We start from the raw sequence: 18,751 nt of genomic DNA, 5'->3' as shown, positions 1-18,751 counted from the left end.
AGGAGGAGCCCCTGTTTTGTGAGGTGTGGAGTTAATTTAACCTGTGGGCCGGGAGGCGGGAGGAAAGGGTGAAGTGGCACATTGACTTGGTAAGTACTCGTTAGCCCTCCTGGCTAAAGCCAAGCTGGGCCGCAGAAGGCGGGACCTGGGCACCCCCCTGCATTGCTAGGCCCTGCTCTGCACTCCGGTGCAGCGCTGATTGCACAATTAGCAACGATTCCTATACCACTGTGCTGGTGTTGCTGCACTTAACCTGGAACATGCGGTTCGCACTGTGTTCCGCTGTCTTAGCAGGTACCGTACTGCCCAGGAGACACGTCTCCACAACAGCAACAGGATGGGTTTCGGTGCACAGAGGCCTTCACAACAGCACAGCCCTCTAGGACAGACCATTGTTAACATAGTGCCACACCAGCACACGGGCCCACGTGTCTCGCACACCTCCTCTCCTCTCATGTAATGCCAGAGGCAGGTCCCAGCTCGTACAACCTGGCACTTTCATTTCCTGCTGCTTCCAGCCTCCTCTAACCCTGTGGAAACACGCCCTGTGCTGCTCTGCTGCATTTCAGCGCCCGCTGGCTCCCTCTTTCAGGCATTCAAACCCCAGAACCTGCGGCACATGTTGAAAATAGCTCTTCCCGTGCTGGCAGTGGGGTTTGGTCGGTGATGCAGCTTCCATTCGAGAATAATCACTTGAAAGAGGACTGTGCAAGGGTTTCCGGCTGGTCGGCACAAACACTCTGGGTTGGGGACTATCAGCCCCTGTTTGTAAAACCCCCAGTGACACGGGGCCAAACAGCTAAGCAGGACCTCACCAGTAACAGGAATACATAGGCCCAAAAACCTCCTCTTGCGCCTGTGTTAGCGGTTCCCCAGGCACTGCTGAGGGCACACTGCTCATCTCTGACTTGGCATTGTGGGAGCACGAGCACCTGGTGGCCGGGCCTCACTCGCAAGGCAGAATGACCACACACTCCATCTTGGAACGCTATCGTACAACGGCGGGAAGGGCTGAAGCCAGGCCAGGAGAAAGAGATCAGAAAGTTGACAATTACTTGGAGACTCCCCAAAGAGAACATCCTGACAAGCAGATACTAAGTCCCCAAAGAGAACAGCTGGGGCAAGTAGCTGGAAGCCCCCAAAGAGAACATCTTGGTTGCACAACATCAGAGGGTCCCGGGGGGAGGTTCAGAAAAAGACCAAGGACAGAGGAAATCTTGTAACATGTTCTGACAGGCCGGGAGGATAGAAAGCCCAAATTAGGTAACAAACGCTCTAATTGGCCAGGTATCGAACCCCCAAGTAAGAAACAGTATAAAAGGTGATTCAGCAGGGACAAGGGGGTGGGCTCCTGGACACCAGGCGGAGGCTAGCAACTTCCAGTCCAGACAGCAGACCCCAGCCTGATCACCCAGACGTCACTGCCACGAAAGGTCCCAACCAAGCCGTATCTCTGACTTGAAGGGCCGCTGTAACGTAGTTGGTGGTGGGATGTGGGAACATTGGATGTTATTGGTAAGTCACATGTAATTATATACAGCTATATGTAACCTAGTGTTTAGCCTATGCCAAATAAATATATATATATATATATATATATATATATATATATAAATAAAACAAGTGTTAAGTAATTGTAGTTACGAATAAATGAATCAATCACTATTGGTAAATACCACTAGCTGGACTAGCTGGGGCTCTATAGAGAATTATTGGGACTTAGAACAGCCACAGGGCATTGTGGTGTTCACAGTTGGAGTGTTATTGTTCCTGGTACTCATAATACTGTGGAAACCTAGGTTTTAAAGTAGATACACTGAATCACATATTGCTGCTACACTATATCAGGCTGCTATAAAGGTGGGGTGGTCGGTCCTGGGCAACCCGACTCCCCCCACTGTATCAAACCCCACGCGCACAAACGGGACCCGGAGTAGGTCGGCACATCGTCAGGCATTTGGATTTCCTTCCCGGTTACCTTCTCTCCTGGGCACTGGCGCCATGCAGAAAGCAGCGCGCACGGCGGGAGCTGTGCATTTACAATACCTACAGGCTGGGGTTCTCCAGGGGCTCCCTAAGGCACCCCTGCGCCCCCAGGTTTCACTGAGAACTGGGCACCCACCAACTCCCTTTGTCTGATCCGAACCCCTGCCACAGTCCTCCCAGTGCAGTGTGAACCTGTCTGCGGTCCAGGAGAAGTGTTTCACAGCCAGGCTGGCAAGGGGGGATGAAGCCCATGCTGGATGCTGCTGCTGGGCGAGCAGGGCATGAGCCAGTGAGGCGGAGAGGCAGATAACATTTGGAACCACGACTCAGAGCCAGGAAATGAGTCCGTCACTGGTGGCGATGACTTTGGAGTACTCCACCCAAACAAACAGGTGTGGCTGGGGCCACTGCTGACAGGAAAGGGGTCCGAGAACCTAGTCAGTCAAGTGAGACAATGAGGCCTGGCTGGCACTTCCCAGCTACGTCCCCCTCTTCTCCTCTGTGTGGAACACAGATGTGTGGGGCTCGAAGGGTCTGACGACATCTAGTCCAGCCCCCTGCACAGCGGGAGGACAAAGCGAACCTGAGCTCGGCATTTTCCATGAGGGCCGCTCCAGACACCCGGGTCACGCAGGGCTGCAGCCTGTACTGAGGCTTTCTTCAGCTGGCTCTTTGGAATTCTGCGTTGGAGCTTTCGGCTGCAGTAGCGTCGAACGCCTGCTTACTAAGCTAACCAGCAGCCACGCAGCGCTTTAAACACTAACACAATGATTTATTCAGTGATGAGCTTTCGTGGGGCAGACCCACTTCTTCAGATCAGTCGTATTTCCAGTACAGACTGAGTCAGTCTGTTGAGCCAAAGAAGTGGGTCTGTGCCATGAAAGCTCATCGCCTAATACGTTATTTTGTTAGTCTTTAAAGTGCTACAGGACTGCTGGTTCGTTGGTTTGAATGCAGACTCACATGGCTGCCTCTCTGTTACTTACTGCGCTGACATTGGATTGATGTGCCGTCAAAACATAGGTGCTGGCTGCTGGCGTTTTCCACCGCCAGAGCGTGCGCACAGACCTGCCAGCTCCTGTCTGCAGGGCTCCTCTCCAGCTGCTCCAGGGGAAGGGCCGACCCCAGGGAATTCCAGCACGGCTGCAGGCCCTCCGGGAAGTCAGGCTGGGAGGCAGCTGGAGAGCTCTGTGGCATGAGAGCAGGGGGCACAGCCAGTGGCCAGTTGGGCAGCTGAGTCCCACTTGGGCTGGCTCCGTCTGCTATGATGCCGCAATGTTCAGATGGGCAGGCCTGTGACGCAGACCCCGCGGATGCTTTCCCTGGAGCACAGCGGCTGACACGCAGACACCCGGTCACTGGTGCGCACAGCAGCCAGGCTGGCCTGAAACAATTGGCTGCTCACTCTGCAGGCTCTTCGTCTGCCCCACAACCTTTGGCCAACCGCCCTGAGCTGCTGGTGGAGAGGAGAGGGTCGCCGGTCCGTTGGGGGAGAGGGCCGTTTCCCGCCAGGTCATGACATCATCAGAGGGATGTGGGCAATCACGGGGCAACTGGTCAGAGCCAAACAGCCGACACAGCCTGGAGCCCCAGCTCCTGGTCACAGCAGGTAGGCAGGGACTGGGCTGTAGCCACTGCTCCAGCAGAGCAGCAAACAGCCGGTAAGGCCTGGCCCTCGCTTGGGGCAGAGCCCCAGACAGCCCTGGCAGAAAGCTGACCAGCGGAGGCTTCATGCCTAGGGAAGGTGCCGACTGCCACCCCCGGAGGGGGGTCTCAGGACTACCCCCTGCCCTGCATCCCAGCCCAGGGCCCCAGCTGTGGCAGAGCCAGCTGCCCTGGGTCAGCAGGTCCTGACCGCAAAATGCTGACATTCCTTGCAGGAGGTCGGCTACCCCTTGGCCATTCCCAACCTGCTCTGGGCACACCTGGCTTGGTAGCCAGCCGTCCTGCAATGGGAAAGGGGGCCGCTGCCAGGGCTTGCGGCTCCTCTGGGTTCGGCTCTGCCAAAGGCACTGGTGGTTCTGGCAGAGGTCTGCGCAGCCCCCCAGCTCAGGGGAGGCATCCAGCTCCCCCCGCTGCTGGGCCATACCTGAGCCTGTCAGCCCAATTCCCCATGTCCTGTCCCACCCACCGGCTGAGAGCGGGAAGGCTGAGCAGGGCATGGGGGAGGGTTCAGTGAGGGCCCCTTCCCCTCCAGCTGGGGCAGTGGGGGACCGGTCTGCCTAAGTACAGTCCCGGTCCTTCTCCAAGGCCCCCCAGCTCACTCCCACATGTTTTCTGGGCTGGGGTCCCTTTTGGACTGGGTGCAGACCGGCACAGCCGGTTACCGTGTGATTGCCCTGCAGGGGGGGCGGGGGCAGCGCGGGCGAGCTTGACTCTGGCTAGCAGGGAGTGTGCTGGTGTGTTCCCCGCTCGTTAGGTCAAAGCGGCCTGGATGTGACGACCTGCACGACGGTCACTCCTTTTGCTTGCAGTGGGGCTGGGCCCTACCCCCAGTCTGCACCTGACTGTCCTTCGTGCCCTTAACGAGGGCTATCCCAGGGGAGGGAGCAGCTGCTGGGAACCTGCTGTCCGCCTCCTCCCAGGGCTCTCCTCTAATAACGCTCAGCCCAGGGCCGAGGCGCAGAGATGAACAGCTAGCACAGAACAGCCACTGTCTGTCCTGCAAGCCTCTGCGTGTCCCCAGCAGCCATCCCCGGCCTCTCTGAGCCCCTTCCTGTAGCATCGACTGCACTAGGCCACTCTGGGCACCAGCACTCCCATACGGCCGCTCAGAGGAGCCGCCAAGGCCCCTTAGCACAGCTACGGCCCGGGGAAGCGCTCCACCCCGTGCTGAATGTTTCAGAGCGCATGTCAAGACCGTCGCCTATGGTGCGGAGCGAACCAAAGCACGGCTGTGCTCGGAGAACCAGCTCTGTCAGGGACAGACAATGCCGGGCTCCTGTTAATGCCTAACCGGGCTCTGCAATCCCCGGTCCTGAGCTGAGCGCAGCCCAGCAGGGCCTCCTGCCTGCAGGCTTTGCTGTCCTTTCTGCCTCAGCACGTGCAGGCCCTGAACAGATCCGCCAGGGTCCCACTTCCCTCCTGCCCGGGCTGGACTCTCTCCATGTTTCTCCGCTGGAACCCGCAGCCCCCCTTGCAGCTGGCCTGAAGAGCAGCTCGGTGGGCAGCCAAGCAGGTGGCGCGTGGTGCCATTCAGCATGCTGTCCTTGCCAGCTCCACGCCCTTTCGCCCCGGCACAAGCGGCTCCGGCAGTGTGACTTGCAGGGTGCAGAGTCCGCCAGGATGAGCCCTGCAGAATGAGCAGCGTTGGGGGAAGGGACTCTGCAGTCTCAGCGCCCGGAATCCAGAGTTCTCTGTCCGCCAGGAGGCCACACGGCGTGTCTGGGCAGCTCCTCGGACAGGGCGGTCTGTGCTGCTGCAGGCACGGCTGCAGGCCCAGCACCGGAGCAGCTGGAAGAAGTTGCCCCAGGACAGGGCAGGAGAGGACGTTTCAGTACTTTGTTTGGCTCCTTCTCCTTCTTCTTTCTCAGGTCCCCCAAGACCCTCTCCTCTGTCCCAGACCAGCGTTCATGCTGCTGGTCCCATCTCCCGATGGACATGCCTGGGAAGGAAGGGACGTCTGCCCAGAGAGCAAGTTGCTTTCACATTCGGCGCTGCAGACCCCTTCCAGCCTCATCAGAGAACCCCGGGCAGGCTGAGCTGTGCCGAGCTCCACAAACACCCTCCCACCATCCTCAGAGAGGAGAGCGCTCCCCCGCTCCCTGAGCACAGCGAGCGCCAGTCTCTCGTACTCATAGACGCGCCAGAGGTGCTGGAGGAAATGGGCACAGTCCCCCTGCCCGGATGGGCGGCTGAAGGGTGAGCTGCAGACATTGCATGCAGGGAAGGTGGCCCTCCACAGGCACTGAGCCCTGTGCTTCAGTGACTCAAGAAAATCTGCAGAAAACAGGTTGCATCTTCTCTGCCTTATGGAGAAGTCTCAGCCTCTAACCCTCCTACTAGAGGCCCTAAAAGTCCTGGGCATGGACATGAGAAAAGGTTATACTTGGCAAGCAGTCTTCCTAGTTAACAGAACATGCAGAAGTGTCAATAAACCATTAAAAATCAATATGTAAAGGATAGAAAAAAGGGGAAGGAAATGATCCCAAATCCAAGTTACAGGTTAAAAGTGTAGACATCTGCTAAGGGAAGCCAAAGGAGTTAACTGTCGATGGTCAGTAGTGTTGAAGATACTAAGAAGGCACTCCTTACACATCCTAGGAACTCAGCCAGCCCTTGCTCAGACACCGGTCCATCACCAGATGCAGGCAGTAAAACCGTAAGTAGTGATGCTGAAAAGACAGACATGGCCCATAGCTATTTCTGGTCAGTGTGTGGAATGGAGGGGGAGGTTGTCTCCGTCTGTATGGGGCTGTGGATGGCATCGGAAGTTTACCATCTGTTTAAAAAAAGAGAAGAATGTGCTGCAGCAGCAGCTACTCAAGTGAAACACTCTCAGATCAAGAGGCTCAGATAATTTACAGCCGAGGATCTGGACGGAACAAACAGAGCAGCTCTCAAAACACTCACCAGCATTGTTCGCTCGTTTTGAGAAACGGGACTGCCAGAGGCCTGGAGGGCTGCTGGCCGTCGGTAGGAGAGCCAATATCCCACGCAGGTAAAACCAGCTCTGCACTATTAGCCTGATGTCCATCCCAAGCAGCATAATGCCCAACGGGTAGTGGCGAAGAGCCAGCAGGAGGCCTTTATTTGGAACCCTGGAACTATCCCTTGGTGACTCTCTAGTAGCTAGAGATGTGCTGCCAGCCATGCGACGTGGTGCGGCTGCATTACAAAGAGAGCCACTGACAGCGAGGGAAGAGCAGGGGTTAAACCCAGGTTAGACATTCTGAGATCCAGGTGGAAAATCCTGTGTGGGCCTTTGGGCTGCCTCCGAGCTCGGTTCCATGTCTGGGTGCACTGTTGATCGCTGTGTGGGAGGCCTGGAGGTTCCAGTTACAAGTTACAGACTGGTTTGCTGTGGAGTGAGGGGGACGCTGCCAAGGAGAAGCCTCCCACAGGACCCCCCCGGCCCTGAGTGGTGCCAACACCAGCTATGAGGTTTGCAGACTTCCTTTGCGCAGCTGCCCTGAGCTGAGAACGTAGGTGGCTCCTTCCCAGCAGAGGAGCCGGAGGGACGGAAGGTTTCACAGTTCCCTTCCCTGCTGAGCGACCCGTTGGTCTCTCTCTCCCCAGTCTCTGGAGACAGAAGGAAGAGCCCTCTTTGCTCTGCTCTCTCTCTCTCGCTCCCTGGGAGAGTAAAAATGAATCCACGCTGCAGTCTTGGGGGCTGCGGTCACCTTCTGCCCCACATCACTGCTGCCTGGGGCTTGCCGAGGCACAGGGCACTGTACCGTGACCCCTGCGGGGGACTGGTACAGACGCTGGTACTCCACCCATGTCCTCACGGGGCTGCCATCCCCACCCTGCACCAGCCGCTCACCAGCCCTTGGGAGGAGAGGTGCAACCGGTGATGGCTGCGGGCTGCCTCCTCCAAGAGAGCTAACCCACGAGACAGAGCTTTAAAAGCAACGCCCTTGCGTGGGGCGAGCGAGCAGTTGTGAGTGACCTGAGGCAGGTTTGCGCCTGGTGTTTCACGAGCTTCGCACCGTTGGCTCACACTTAAATCAGGGGGGCCAGATTCAGCCCAGGAGGAGGTGGGGGTTTGCCATACTGCTGCAGAGATAACACGCCTGTGAATTGAGCCCCATGAGGCAGCTCAGCGGGAAGCCCAGGCGAGCCCTCCTGTGAAACGTTGGCCTGGGGTGCAAGGTGGCCCTGGCCGCCAACTGGGGCCCAGCTTGTGGAGAGCCGTGGGTCTTGCTGGAGTCACAAACATGGGGGGAGTGCTGGGTGTGGGGGTCGTGCCGAGCTGCCTCATGGGGCTCAATTCACAGGTAGGTGGGGGAAGGTAGGGGCCCTCGGGGAGCAGTGCGAGGCTCTGCAGTGCGCCTGAGGGGCTGGAGCAGTGCCGCCTGCTTTCCGGAGCTGGCCTGGGGCCGTCAGGGAGGAGGCCGTGGTGCTCTGAGCAGTGCCACGTCAGCCCCACTTCCCTCTGCTCAGCCCAGCTGCAGCAGTGGGAACTCCAGGCACTCCAGCCTCCATGGAGCCATTGGGGGCAAGCCCAGCCCAGCAGCGCAGCACCTCGATGGCCATTACCTGGCAGGGACCCCATGGGAGCTGGGAGGACTCCTGCAACAAGGGGTTCATGGACATCGCCTCTCACGGGCCCCTTCCTGTGGGTTGGATGGGGGCAAGAGAACAGCCAGGGAACCGCCCTGGCTCCCGTGGGGCTGCAGCAGTGTAACACAGAGGTGAGTCCAGCCCCTTCTTTCCGCATGGTCTCCACGCATGACCCCCCACACCCAACATTCATCATCTCACGCACGAGTGCTTGTGCACTCGCACGCCTCTCACTGGGGCACACTCAGCTGTTACTGTGCACGAGTGATTGGACACCAAGGGTCTGTGACTCATTCCACACATTGGAGAAATCATTGCAAACATTAAAAGAGCAGCTACAAAAATAGTTGCATGGGAAAGCGAAGAGGACAGATGCTTTCTCTGTGCATCATCACACAGAGTTGTAGGCTGCTGGCATGGGAGGGCTTGTTCTGCCTGACGAGTGCGTGTAGGGAGTAATTTAAACAAGGCACCGCTCTTTTCCGAGTCACCGCTGCAAGACGTCAGTGGGAAATGAGCCCAGCCAGCTGACCCAGCAGGCCCACAGACCTCAGGTAATATGGGAACCACACAGACCTTCAGGCCGCAAGGAATTGGTGAGCAGCGTGAGGAAGGCCCAGGGGCCAGATCCCCGGCGGGTGCAAACCGGCATTTCCACACGGAGTGAGCTCGGTGGAGAGTCCGGCTCACCGCTGACACTGGGGTAAGGCCAGGGCAATGCTTGGCCTCAGACTTCCTCGGCCCTTGAGCGCAGGCCCGGAGACCAACGCCGTTGCTCCAGTTCCCCTCTCTTGGGTGTCAGAGTGGCTGATACTGCCCAGCCTGGATCAGGAGCCAAGGGTGAAGGGGGCTCCACCATAACTCTGCAGCTGACAACACCAGCTGAAGATAATAATAATGAATTAGGGCCTTACTGAATTACTGGGCTGTTCATTAAATGTCTTGGGCACAGGGTTTAACAAACCTTTAGCTGTTGTGACAGGGTCAGTACCACTCCTGGGCCCCAGACCTCTGGTCCCCCAGTACGGGGCCCGCTTGCCCCTGCAGCAGCTCGGGCTTCAGGCCCTGGGCTCCAAGGGCAGCAGGTAGGAGGCCCCGGTCCAATGGGGCTGAGTAACCAGTCCCCACCACCCCCAGCCTGGGCCAAGCGCTGAGGTTACCGGGGTAGGGAGCCCCAAAGGCTCCCTGCGGGAGCTGCTCACCTCCGCTGTTCTCGCATGTTGCTGGTACTCTCCTTGGCTGCTCTGGCCTGGCCTGGCTTGGCCTGCTCTCCTCTCCTCGCCCCCGCCCATTCCCTCGCCCCCCGCCCCACGCTTTCTGGGGGGAAGGCTTTTAAAGGGCCGGGGGCAGCCTGAGTGGGACAGCCGGCCCTGGTTCCCAGCTGCTCCCGCCCTGCCTGTGAAACGCCTGAGTGCTGCCGTGCTCGGTGCTTGCCGGGGCTGCCCCTTGCACCTTACACCGCTGGCCTCATCCTGGCACCGTGCTGAACTCTGAACTTTCGGGGGCTATCCCTGTGCGAATCCCAACCCAAAGTAGGGGCCCGGGGGCCGCTCCAGCCGCCCAGGTCTGAAGGGGCCGTGGAAGCCAGCGTGGCTGTACTGTGACCCCCTCCACATTAGGGCCGTCTCTGGGGGCATGCAGGACACAGGAACACCGCCCCAACCTGTGCTGGGCCCTGTCCCTGCCCTGCTCCGCTCCCATCCCCTGGCCCCTCCCGAGTGATGTGGCCGGGGGTTCAGCAAGAGGCCTGGGTGGGCGGCAGGCCCCCCGCACTCCCCTGCAGCGGCAGGAGGTGGAGTGACGCAGCCCCACCCAGCTCTGTCCCCCGGCTCCCAGCCCTGTCACTCCCATTCCCACCACCACCAGTGAGTGCAGGGGCTGGTCCACCCCTCCCTCAGCCCCCCAGAGCAGGCTGGGGCTGGGGCAGGGGGGACAGGCCTGACCCATGCTGCCAGCGCCAGGCCCCTGGCTTGCTGCGAACTGTCCAATGGCCAGCATGGCTCTGTGGCTCAATTCCCAGCCTGTGGCTGTGACTGGGGAGGGCCCTGAGGATAAGGCGCTCTCTCCAGCTAGGGGAAGGCAGTCGGAGGGAGATTTCCGACGAGTGCTGACAAGCCTGTTTCTGTTTCCAACTCGGCTTGCTGGGGGCTGTTTGTTCTCACTGGGTGACACCACAGAGGGCAGGGAGAGGCTCTCCTCGACCCAGGCCCTGTCTTGGTTCCAGGCGTCTCTGGAAATGGAGTGCCTGGGAGACCCACCGACAAGGCAGCAAGTGCAGGTTGCCATCCTGCCTGGAGGGAGCCCAGCGGGAGGCGCATTCAGTGCTAAACCCCCTGTGCTGAGCGAATCCAGGGTTTTGCTATCCCAAGAACAACCACAGGCAACTGCGGACTGCCCTTAGGCCCTTCTCCTGGGCCGGCCCGGCATGCATGCGGTCGTCCGGCTCCTCCGCATGGCGAAGCCATGCCTGGAATGTTTCTTTCAGGGGCAGGTGGGTGCCTGCAAGGAGGTCTACTGGTCTGAGCTATCCCAAGTCCCCTCCTTAGGGCATCAGCCATGTGCAACCCTTCCCCCGCGGGGAGAGAGCGTCCACTTCGCCCAGCGTGCCGGGCGCAAGCCCAGTTCTGCGTACAAGCGGAAGCAGGGCAGACAGGCGTTCGCTGCTTTGGCATCTCCTGGTGCCTAGGGCTCCGAGTTCAGTCCCTTCCTGCCCAGGCTGGTGTGCTGTGCCATGCTGGGCGCGCTGGCAGGATAGCCAGTTCCCTGTGTGCACTGTCCTGCATCCAGCACACAGAAGTATTAGTCCTGGGGCTGGCTCAGCTCTCCAAGAGACCATTAGAATGAGGGAAACTCTTACACCCCCTCTGCCCTGGCCTGTGCAGTAAATACCAGGGTGTCACGCCCGCCCTCCAGAGACACCCTGGTATTTACTGAAATGCAGTACATGGGCCGTAAGCGACAGAGGGGCAGCACTCTTCAGTCTGGCTCCGGGCTTAGTTCCAACGCAGTCACACCCTTCAGGTCCCTTGGCCCTTGTCGCAAAGATATGGAAAAGCAGGGGAAGGCTATGGTGTCTGCTGTGGAAAGTATTAAATACAGCTTCATTCTGGTGACTTCCCCTCTGCGCTTGCCCTTTTGCCGGGGAGGTTTCATATGCCACAACCCGTGTTTGCCTGTTTTCGCTGCTGTGAGAAACCATCAGAGCCAGTGTTTGCAGGGAGAAGGGAGGGAGGGAGCCAAGAGGTTGCTGTTCCAGAGCTTCATGGCTCCCAAGGCCAGAAGGGAGCTCTGAGAACACCCCATCTGACCCGTCCAACACAGGCCAGAGACCTGCTGCAGCCATTCCTAGGGCAGAGCTTTGAGACGGCCCATCCTGATGTAACGATGGCCAGCCATGGAGTTCCCTTTGGTAAATTGTTCCTTCTGGAGCATGACTGTTGGGGCTGGATTCACGAGCCCAGTAAGAAGGATTGTTCCCCATGTAGGTGCTTCCAAGCTGTGATCTGGTTACCTCTCAGCCTTCTCATTGTTACACTAAATACACAGGGCTCCATGAGTCACAGGTTTTCTCATCCTTTCATCAGTCTTGTGGCTGGTGTCTGACCTTTCACTCATTTGTCAGCCCCCTCCTGGAGCTGTGGGCCCCAGAATGGGATGCAGCAGTCACACCAGGGCCAAATACAGATACTCCTGCTTGGGATTTTCCCCCGGTGCCTTCCAGGGTGCTGTGTGTCCCTTTTGGCCCAGTGTCACACTGGGAGCTCAAGTTCTGGTGACCCACCAGGACTCCCACGTCTTCACCTGCGTCCCTGCTTCGCAGGGTGCTGTCCCACACCCTGTACACATGGCCGCCATTCTTTGTTCTTTAAGGCCCTGAGTTGCGTCCTGCCAGGTTACATCCAGTCGGTTAAAACACCCAGGGCCAGGGCCTCACCTGCAGCAGAGCTGGCAATGAGCACAGCTGGCCTGGACACAGCGTTCCAACTGACTGCACCTCCGGCTGGTGGCGGAAGGCAGCCGGCTGACACTCCCACGGCAGCAGACCATCGGCTGCCTTCAGCGGTGCTTGGTCCTCTCCCTGCTGCCGCTGGCTCCACACTTGCTCCAGCCCAATCCTCTTCCAGCCCTCAGCAACTTCTGACCCTCACCTCTGTCTTCTGACTGCAGCACTGGTTCCCCCTTCCACACAGGCTTTAGTTCTTCACGCCTAGATAAGATCACGGACCTTGTGATTCAGCTCCAACTGGGAAACTCAATTCCTGTTCCAACTGCTAGGCCAGACTGCCCACAACTCAGTCTTTCACATAATCCCATCTAAGAAAGCTGCTATTTTAGCTTGCCAAGACTTTTCCATAAAACCATGTTGATTGGCATTAAATTGTATTACTCTCCTTTAATTCTTTATTAACTGACTCCTGTATCAGCTGGTCCATTATTAAGCCTGGGACTCATATAACACAAGTCTACAAGTGCCCAAGTAATTCCATTTATCTTTCTTACACCTTCATACCATGTCAGTTTTCCTTCAGTCTCCTGGGACTTCCCTGGTGTTCCAAGTTCTATGCAAAATTAACTATGTACCAAGTTCCATGGTCAGCTCTTTTAAAACTCTTGTATGCAAATCACTCTGACCTGATGATTTAAAAATATGTAATTTTAATAGCTTCTGTCTAACATCCTCTGGAGTTGGAATGGGAAGTGTTTCATCATCACCATGCCACATACAAAACAGAATATGTATTGAATATATATATTTGCATTATTATTGTCAGTGCTACCATTTCTATTTAGTAGTGGATCAATAATACTTCTCGGGGTTTTTTTTGTTTTTAATATATAGAAAAAATCTATAGAAAAATCTTAATATGATTGACTTTTCTGGCTATGTAGTTCTCTTTGTTTCCTTTTGCTTCCCTTATCCATTTTCTACAGTGTGCAGATTACAATTTATATACACTCCTGTCAACTTCCCCTTTCTCTAATATACATGCTTGGTTCATTTTTTCACCTTCTTTCTCGACAGCTGACTTGACAAGTTTCTCTAACCCTGCAGGTGTGCTGGACAGCCAGACTCTGACTAAATGCTCACGCTGCCTTAACTCTCACTGCCTCATGTGAGCGGTAGTGCAGTGTTTCTCAACCTTTTTTTTTTTTATAAAGTACCTCTTTTCAAAAAATTTTAAGTACCCCACTACCTACAATTTTCAGACACACACAATTTAGATGAACATAAGATAAGTCCAATTTGTTATTAATAAAAAAGGTTGAGAAACACTGAAATAATGTACCCTGTGGCAGAGCTCGGAGCACCCCCAGGGGTGCACATACCCATGATTGATAACCACTGCTCTTGTGCACAGCTTCCACTGCACCCCTTGGTGTCTAGTGTGCTGCTCCTGCTGTCTCATGTGGATGTTAGTGGAGTTCTCAGTGGAGGAGAGTTTGGGCCTGGCTGTGTGGTGGGAAAACAGAAATCCCTGCCCACAAAAAAACGTTGCAGTTCTGACAAAGGTTTTGTCTTGAGTCAGGATAAAAAGTTAGAAATACCAAATTTCTCCAGGACGGGATTTCCAGGACAATTCCATTTCAGGAGACCTGAAACAATTTTTCATGTGCTCCTTTGGAAGCTCCTTGTCAATTTCTCTTTCTCCAGGAGTCAAACTGACCAGAGCTGTCTGGCGGGAAGCTGCTGCGCTGTCATTTGCATTTCCCTGGTGGCAATTGAAATTGTTTTTCAATATTAAAATTTTCCCACAGACTCGATTTTGCAAAAAGGCAAACTTCCTGGGTGGAACGATCCCAACCCACACGAGTGAACCTTCACCACCAGTCCGGTCAGGACAATTCCCTGACTCTTTTGCCTGTTGTCCCACTCCACCACAAACAGCCCCAATCTGAATTTAAGGAGCATAATCCAACGTCAAGCAAAGGGGTATTGATTGTAATCAGCAATGGGGAGGGGCAGAAGATTTTAAAACTTTGTGGAGAATGCCCTTGCAAAAGTGTCTGTGCTGTTGCCAAAACCAAATGATGCGCGGTCCAAAACAAGTAAGCTGAGCAGCGAATTCCAGCAGGGACGGCCCCACGACACTTGCCCGTAGAGCTGAGTCTGGAGGAGCAAAGCTTGAATTGGAACACACCCCTCAGAGATCAAGAGCAGACAGACTTCCACTTTACCCGAACCCCGTTTGTCTCATGAGCGCTTTCCCTGGTGCCTGGGCCACAGAGGGGCTGTGACTGCTGAGCACCGATGCTTCAGGCTGGAGCTGCAGTTTGGTTTGCTTCCTTATCTGTGGTACGTCTCTGGTTTGCGGTGTAAGTGCTGGTGCAGGGCTGCTCCCACCCACGAGAGAGCAGGGCAAAGAGGCATGTACTTCAGATCCAGACTCTCTGGCTCCACAGCCCTCGCCCCTCCATCCAGCCGCCAGCAACAGCGGAAGAGTTTCTCTGCCAGAGATGGCTGCGCTCACCAGGAGCTGTCATGGTCCCGTCTTTGCTTTCCCTGGCAAAAAGTGCAATGTGTCTGGCTGGTGTGAGATTCCGGTTCTTGCAGGGGAAGTGCTCTGGGGGAGGTGGGACGTCAGCCAAACTGGGAAACGGTGAGCACTAACAGTCCCACAGCAGGCGGGCCAAGGTGGGCTCCTCTGCCCTGACTCAGCGCCACTCCTGGAAGCAGCCAGCGGGAGGCAGATGGTCTGCATGCTCTGCTCCCGCCCTGACTCCGCAGCTCCCATTGGCCAGTATCCCCGCCTCCACCCCAGGGGACACTGCCGGTTCAAACCACTGTCCAGGTCTCAGGCAAGAACTTGGCTCTCACGTGTCACTTCTCGTTTCTAGGCCTGCCCTGGTTCCTCTCCCAGGGTGGCTGGGACCCGCCCTGCCGCCTCCTCAGTGACACTGTGCCTTTGATGAAGCTGTGGGTTAGATAAACAGACACAGCGCCACCTCCCACTGGGCCCTGCTGTCCCCAGCTCCGCTACCTGCCCCTCCAGGCAGCTCCCCATGAGCCAGCAGCCAGCCAGCAAGGGACACCAGGCCAATCAATCGGGGCTTGCCCCTTTGCAGAGGCTGTCCTGCAGCACTGGGCTGTGAGGGGCTGGCTGTGGGTCAAGGAGCTGCAAGGAGCACCAGCTTGGAACGCTGGCACTGCTGCCTCCCTCCCCAGCACAGCCAGAGCAATCCCCTGCCCTCCCCGGAGTTCCTCTTCCCACCGCTCTGGATCCTCGGCCCCCAGTGCCCCAGCTGTCAAGGGCGCTGTGCCCCAGCTGGGTGGGGGAGCCGGTTGTCACCGCCTTCACACCCAGTGTTATGTATTAGAGTACAACACCGCTGTGGTCCTTGCACAGGCTGGCCTCACCCTCAGGCCCGCGCTGCACTGGAGCTGGGGATGGCCCCGGCTGCTTCCTGAAGTGTCCGTGGGTCTCCCCAGGAACTGCACCTGACAACTGGCCACAACCTTTATCACCGTGGATAGGCCCTGAACATGCCGGTTCCCAGCTGGCAGCACAGCTGCGGATGGGCCCTGGGCATGCCAGTTCCCAGCTGAGCTTTATCACCGCGGATAGGCCCTGGGCATGCCAGTTCCCAGCTGAGCTTTATCACTGCAGACAGGCCCTGGGCATGCCAGTTCCCAGCTGGCAGCACAGCTGCGGATAGGTCCTAGGTATGCCAGCTCCCAGCTGAGCTTTATCACCTCGGATAGGCCCTAGGTATGCCAGTTCCCAGCTGAGCTTTATCACCGCAGATAGGCCCTGGGCATGCCGGTTCCTAGCTGGCAGCGTGGCTGCGGATAGGCCCTGGGCATGCCGGTTCCTAGCTGGCAGCACAGCTGTGGATAGGCCCTAGGTATGCCAGTTCCCAGCTGGCAGCGTGGATGCGGATAGGCCCTGGACGTGCTGGTTCCCAGCTGGCAGCACAGCTGTGGATAGGCGCCAGTTCCCAGCAGAGCTTTATCACCATGGATAGGCCCTGGGCATGCCGGTTCCCAGCTGGCAACATGGCTGCAGATAGTCCGCAGGTATGCCAGTTCCCAGATGAGCTTTATCACTGCGGATAGGCCCTGGGCATGCCAGTTCCCAGCTGGCAGCACAGCTGCGGATAGGCCCTTGGTATGCCAGTTCCCAGCTGAGCTTTATCGCCGCGGATAGGCCCTGGGCATACCAGTTCCCAGCTGGCAGCGCGACTGTGGATAGGCCCCGGACATGCCAGTTCCCAGCTGGCAGCGTGGCTGTGGATAGGCCCTGGGCATACCAGTTCCCAGCTGGCAGCGCGGCTGTGGATAGGCCCCGGACACGCCAGTTCCCAGCTGGCAGCGTGGCTGCGGATAGGCCCTGGACATGCCAGTTCCCAGCTGGCAGCGCGGCTGCGGATAGGCCCTGGACATGCCAGTTCCCAGCTGGCAGCGCGGCTGCGGATAGGCCCTGGACATGCCAGTTCCCAGCTGGCAGCGTGGCTGTGGATAGGTTCTGGACATGCCAGTTCCCAACTGGCAGCGTGGCTGCGGTCCTTTGGCCCCATGCTGGTCGTTGTTCCCCAGCCCGCTCCTCCATCAACTGAATCGGCTGCAGGAACAAGTTATCACCCCACAGACCTTAACTGCCCTCCCTGACAGGTCCCAGGCCCTACTCATGCACGCCCACCCTAGGCAAACCCAGAGCTTCTCCACCAGTCAGAACCCCTCCCAAAGGCCCCTCACCAGGGAGTCACCACTTTGTCCTGTTTGAATTTGTCTAACTTCAATGTCCAGCCACTGGGCCTCGCTGGGCCATTGTCCACGACAGAAAAGAGCCCTCGCCACCAGCAACCATCTCCCTGCAATGGTTTGGGCAGCCCAGGAGGGGCAATCTTTGCTAGTGTGCGAGAAAGCAAGACGAAGCATCATTTTCATGTGTTTATCTCATTTCCACGCAGCTCGAACATGTCTCCCCTGGGGCCTTCCGAGCAGCGCTGCCGTCTGTATCCCCAAAACCTACCGAAGGTCTTGGATGAGCACCTGAGAGACGAGAACCAAGCAGGAGTTCAGAAGGCTGCAGCTAATGCTTTGCTTGTTTGACTTGGCTCCTTCAGACCCATGGACCCGGCAGGGGCATTTCCCATGGGCTGGCCTGGGAGAACATACCCAGCGATGGGCAAGTCCGGGTGTGGGAAGACATGCGACAGGGCTCAGCCAGGCTAGTCTGCAACTGTTCACTCCTGAGCATTTTTGCAAGTCCTGGCCTAGTGCCCAGAGCAGATTTTCCTCTCTGATTGCTGGCCCAGATGTTCGCGCCTTCCTTTATAGACTCAGCAGGAGCTTTTCAGAGTCTAAGCTGACCTATGGGACCTGAAAATGCAATGACTTATTTTCAAACAGCCTGCCAGGGCCCCAGGTTTGTTTCTCTCTGGGTTTCCAGGTCCAATTGGCTCAGTTTGCACAGGAAAGCCTGGTTATATTACCTGCTGGCTCCACCCAGGGGGAGCAGCTCTGTGGTGTACTAGACTCCCTTCAACAGTTCCTTTCCTGTGCAGAGACGCATCCAGCCAACATTACTGTCTGATGCAGGAAAGGTAATCAAAAATCTGTTTGATGTTCAGGTCCGTCACTTACAAGGATTTCCTAGGATTGCTGTGGCCCTGGGCTTGCCCAGCTTCCCCTGCAACAGTAGTTATCTAGCAAAAGTGGTCTGCCAAACAGGGCTCAGCGGAACCAGCACAAAACAGAGACACTTTGGCTTGACTGAGGTTATCGAAAACAAAGTGATTAAACAGCAGCTTTTGTTTCCATTTCCTTCACTTACAGTGTGAAGGGAAACCAACATATGGAGAGAAAATGTTATTTTTGAGCTCCTATGAAGGAGTAAGAAATAATGGAAAATAAACAAACAGGATGCTAGATTACACCTTTTTAGAAAGAAAAAGAAAGAAAAAGAAAGAAAGAAAGAAAGGTTATTCTGGTCCATTGTAATTTCTCTTTCCCAGGCTCCAGTACAGCACTGCATCCACAGGAGATATTTTCACACTCATGATGAGAACAGCAGACAATCATTTTTTCCCAAGCCAAGTTTTGTTCTTTCTGTGCAGTGTCACTGGCAAACAATTTGGGAAATATGCTGCTAGCACTAGACAAAGACTGTGACCGAAGCTGAACCAAGGCAAATGTTTTAGCCCCAAATGATGATGATAGTAATGCAGTAATGATATCAGCAAGCAATGACACAAGTAAATCTCTCACCCTGCTCATCAGGATGAAATTAAGGGCCTCTTAAACTCTGGGTGCTGAAGAAGTGGGAGAGATGCAAAATAAGGCCTGAAAACTGTTCTTGAGGACGTGAAAAACCCAGGGCACTGCTCTTTATTTCAGCCTCAGGAATGGGACATACAACAACCAGCAGGAGAACATTTTCCCCTCCCTGGACACATGGATACAGACTTGAAAGTTGCCATTTGCAAAACAAAAGCCTCCAACACCAGACTGCAATGTGAAACGGCTCAGCTGGGATTCAGGTGCAAATCTGACCCCATCAGCAGGGGTGCGAATTGACGGGACTCTCTGGATGGGAAA

The sequence above is a fragment of the Carettochelys insculpta genome, chromosome 8 (genome assembly GCF_033958435.1).
Source record: "Carettochelys insculpta isolate YL-2023 chromosome 8, ASM3395843v1, whole genome shotgun sequence".
NCBI lineage: Eukaryota > Metazoa > Chordata > Testudines > Carettochelyidae > Carettochelys > Carettochelys insculpta.
The sequence above is the reverse complement of the archived record's forward strand: the minus strand, read 5'-3'. Positions refer to the sequence as shown.